At 53.6% G+C, this 4,496-nt stretch overlaps 1 pseudogene; it reads left to right on the top strand.

Annotated features, from left to right (window-relative positions):
• Positions 1–3,468: 3,468 nt before the first annotated feature.
• LOC143399056 (nanos homolog 1-like) lies at positions 3,469–4,277 on the top strand (annotated as a pseudogene).
• Positions 4,278–4,496: the final 219 nt, after the last annotated feature.

Below are 4,496 nucleotides of genomic sequence, written 5' to 3'. Positions count from 1 at the left end.
CTTAAAGGTCAGGAAGCTAACCCAGTGGCTGATCAGTGCTGATCAGTGACACTGGAGCCGAGGACCTCATGGCATCACAATAGTGCAGGGCCATTCTGAGTATACCCTCCATTCTTTATTTCTCTCTGGGTGCCATTCCTTTGGATGAATGTGGCTTTTCAGTGGGGTAATGTGCCTGGGGTTGCCCACAGAACTGAGAACACTAACCTGCTCTCCAAAGGAGTTTATCTGGGGATAGTAGGAGACTTCCATCTGAGTTATTCAGGTCATAGTGGACCACAGACCACAGCTTTATCCACAAGGGCTGAGGTTCAGGGAAAAACAGTCTGAGTCTTTGTGTGTGGGTGTGTGTCTGTGTGTCTCTGTGTGTGTTGGGGATTGAACCCAAGGGTGCCCTACTACTGTAGAGAACTTCATAGAATACAACTTATAAATCCTTGTACAATTTAAAAACCCCTCAGTCAAGAAAACTAAAGGGAGGTTGGACATGTACCCAAGAGTTAGGTACAATAGATAAAATTATAAATGCAAGATTTCCTGCAATTCCAAACCCCAGCACCTGTCATCTAATGGGCCTGCAGACTCCAAATGGTTCTCAGCAGACACCTTCATTCTGCTGTCTCTGGTACCCAGGTGATAAGCAGCGCCAACACTGTTGCCTTCTGAAAAATCAGCAATAAACCCAGACTAGGAATCTACAAGTGTGTCCTGAAATGCCACATCACCCCTCTTAGGCATCACACCAAGACCTCTCAACCATACAATCTCCTAGAAATGCCTCTCACTCAATTTGCAAATGATTTGTTTTATGATCTCCTACTGCACAGGATTCTAAAATAGTTTTTCTTCACCTTTAACAGTAGGTGGCAAAGAGAGCCATAAGACCTCCTTGGATAAACTTGAGTTCTCTGCAGAAGAAATCCATTATGCCTGGTGCAGTGGCACAAGACAGTAATCCCAGAGCTCGGGAGGCTAAGGCAGAGGGATTTCAGGTTCAAAGCCAGTCTCAGAAAAAAGTGGGGCACTAAGCAACTCAGTGAGACCCTGTCTCTAAATAAAATATAAAATAAGGCTGGGGATGTGGCTCAGTGGTCGAGTACCCCTGAGTGAAATCCAAGTACACCCCTCCCCCCCAAAAAACAAAGAAATAAAGTAAAAGTCTATTACTTAGGTTATGCTCCGATTATGCAGGAAATTTCCCTCTTACCTGAAGAAAAGACATCCCAGGTCTCCCTAAACCCAGAATTGAGATAATTAAGAGGTTTCCCTTCCATCTCTAAGATTCAAATCCTCTATGATATTGTAACCCAGCTTCTATAATTTCTAAAAGTTTCTTTCAGTACTTGGGATGGAACCCCGAGGCTCTCTAGCACTGAAATAAAACCTCAGTCCTTTTAATAATTTTATTTTGAGCTAGGGTCAGTTGCCTGAGCTGCTGGACACAATGGCACAGAACGAAAAGCCCAGCAACTCAGGAGGCTGAGGCAAGAGGATCATAAGTTCAAGGCCAGCTGCAACAATTTAGGGAGACCCTGCCTCAAAAAATAAAAAGGGCTGGGAATGTGACTCAGTGGTAGTGCACCCCTGGGTTCCATCCCCAGCACCATAAATGAACAAATAAATTGCACTTGCTATACCCCAGCCACTGGTGATGCCAAAGAAGGAGATGCTGGAGACTGACCGAGGGACCTCAGGGTCTGGTCCCCTGTTTAGTCCTGAAGGATGGACTCATCACCACCCACACAGAAGCAGAGGGCTAAACAGGGGTCTGTAGTCTGGGAAGCAGAACTCTGCTGGGAAGCCAGGTAGTGGGGAGAGGAGCTAGTGAGGTGGGTGTGAGGTTCCTTCCCTGGGAGGCCTGTCCAGCAAAGGTGGTGAGAAGCAGCGTAGAGGGGAGGGTGCTGAAGGAGGGAAGCCCCCACACTTGCACCTTGCAACAGGGAAGCTCTGTGCTCTCCAGCAGGGAGCAGAGGAGCCACCCCCCAATACCCTCCTGGGGAAGGCTGCTCTGAGCCACGAATTTGAGGGTGAGGAGCAGGGATGGAGGCCTTGCACATCGTGGACCTTCCTGGTGTAAGGCTCACCCTGAAATGGGTGGTGTGAATGAGCAGATTCTGCAACAGGCAGAATCCTGGATGTTGACCATCATCAGGGGTCAGGGTGACCTTGGGCTTGGGCCAGTTTGTCTTCTCCCACCTTGACATTGCTCCTCAGAACTAACTGCCTGGTGTCTCCTTAGGCAACCTTTCCCACCAGACCCTCTCAATTACTAACTCGCTGTACTTAGAATCAGAGTTGAAGCATCTGTCCCTGTGCCTGGGTATCAGTCAGCTGAATCACATGGATCTTGATGGCATCAAAATTTAAAGCCAGGTGTGGTGGCGAACACCTCTACTCCTAGTGGCTCAGGAGGCTGAGGCAGGAGGATCAGAAATTCCAAACCAGCCCCAGTGACTTAGATCCTCAGCAACTTGGCAAGACCCTGTCTCGAAATAAAAAAGGAAGTGGACTGGGGATGTAGGTCTGTGTTAGAGCACCCCTGGGTTCAATTCCCAGTCCCCCTTCCTCCAAAAAACGTCCAGTTGAAGTCACATGCCCCTCCAGGTTCTGCTACAGAAAGTCGTAGCTACTCTGCAGACCCTGGAATTGCAGACTGTGAGGTCATGGACTCGCAGCTCCATGCCACCTGCCTTCCCTGAGCCACTGCTCCCAGTTCACCATGTTCAGCTTCAATGGTGCCTCCCCACGTCAATCCTGGAGAACCACCTGCTGCACTCTGCCAGGCTGAGCCATTTAAGCCTAGAGCGTGTGCCCCGCCCCTCTGGAGACCAATCAGTGTCCTACTCTCCACGTTGGTGGTTTGTCCAGCTTCGTGCTAAGCTGATGGGGATACTGAGTGACATTAGGCCTCCCCTGGACATCTGGACCTGTGCCCTCTCATGAACTTACTGGGCAGATAGGCACCCTTTAACCTGGTGCAACTGGATGTTTCATGGCCCAGGTCCCTGTCAGGAAGCAGCTGTGCCGCTACTGTGTGCCTTCCCAGTCAGATGCATAGAAAAAGCTTTCCTCTGGGCACTTAGAGATGAAACTTAGCATGTGGCTGCAAATTCAGAGGACACAGAACCCTGGCTTCAGGGTAGCTTGGAAAAGACTGAGGTGAAGGATTCCCCGCTTCCTGGGGTGAGAATAGAACTCCGCCTTCCTGCCCGCTAGGTAAACACACTACCCCTGAGCTGCATTTGCAGCTCAGCAAGTTAGCCAGGCCCTCAGCAACTTAGTGAGAACCTGTGTGAAAATGAAAAAAAATGAGGGCTAGGGATGTGGCTCAGTGGTAGAGCACCCCTGAGTTTCATCCCTAGTATCAAAAATTTGTTTAAGCGGCTGGCCGGCGGGCAGGCTTGGCATGTCCCTTCTTTCCAGCCTGCGCCGGCGGCGGGGAGGCGGCGTGACGCCCGCAGCCCGCCCATGGAGGCTTTTCCCTAGGCGCCCTGCTCGCCCCGCCGTGGCCGCGCCCCCGCGCCCGTGGCGGTCGTGCCCAGTGCCCGCTACGTGAGTGCCCAGGGTCAGGCGCACCAGCAGCAATTCAGCTCGTGGAACGACTACCTGGGGCTCGCTACGCTCATCACCAAGGCGGTGGATGGCGAACCGCGCTTCAGGCTGCGCCCGTGGCGAGGAGGGCGGTGGCGGCTCTTTGCCCTCTCCGTTGTCCTCGTCCTGTTGCTCCCCCGACACGGGGGCCGGGCCCTGGCGCTGGGGCCGGCAGACGAAGACGAAGACGACGACAGCGAGGAGCCGGGGTCCGAGGCTGCTTCCTGGGGGGCGCGCTGGAGCTACGCGCGCTGGAGCTCTGCGCAGGCCCTGGCGAAAATGGTCTGCTGGAGGAGCGCTTCACAGAGCTGAGCCCGTTTGCAGGTCGCGCCGCCGCGGTGCTGCTGGGCTGCGCGCCCGCAGCCGCCACCAACCCCGAGGTGACGCCGCGAGAGGAGCGGGTCCTGGCGTGGGCGGCCGAGCCCTGACTGCAAGCTACTTCAGGGACGGCCGCCGCCCGGCTGCTCAAACCCGAGCTCCAGGTGTGGGTGTTCTGCTGGAACAAGAAGGAGGCGGAGGCTCTCTACACCACCCACATCCTGAAGGGCCCAGAAGGGAGAGTGTTGTGCCTGGTGCTGAGTCGCTACACGTGCCCCCTGTGCGGCGCCAGCGGCGACAATGCGCACACCATCAAGTACTGTCCGCGCGGCGCTAGGGCCAGCCTGCCAGGCAGGAAGCTGCGCTGAGGGCCCAGCGTCCAGTCTGCGAGCACCTGACGCTACTGCATTCGCTGCCTGCCCTCCGTTTTGTTCTGCAAACGGTCTTTCCCTGGTTATTGGGGAGATGCGGAGCTGTCAGCACTGGCTCAACCTGGAATGTCGTGAAGTCGGAGTGCTTCTGTCAAGCAGATTGAGACTAGGCGCTGATTTTTTTTTTTTTTTTTTTTTTTTTTTTTTGAGGGGGAT

This window comes from Callospermophilus lateralis, chromosome 1 (genome assembly GCF_048772815.1).
Source record: "Callospermophilus lateralis isolate mCalLat2 chromosome 1, mCalLat2.hap1, whole genome shotgun sequence".
Taxonomy (NCBI): Eukaryota; Metazoa; Chordata; class Mammalia; order Rodentia; family Sciuridae; genus Callospermophilus; species Callospermophilus lateralis.
Note: the sequence above shows the minus strand (reverse complement) of the source record. Positions and strands in the feature narration are given on the sequence as shown.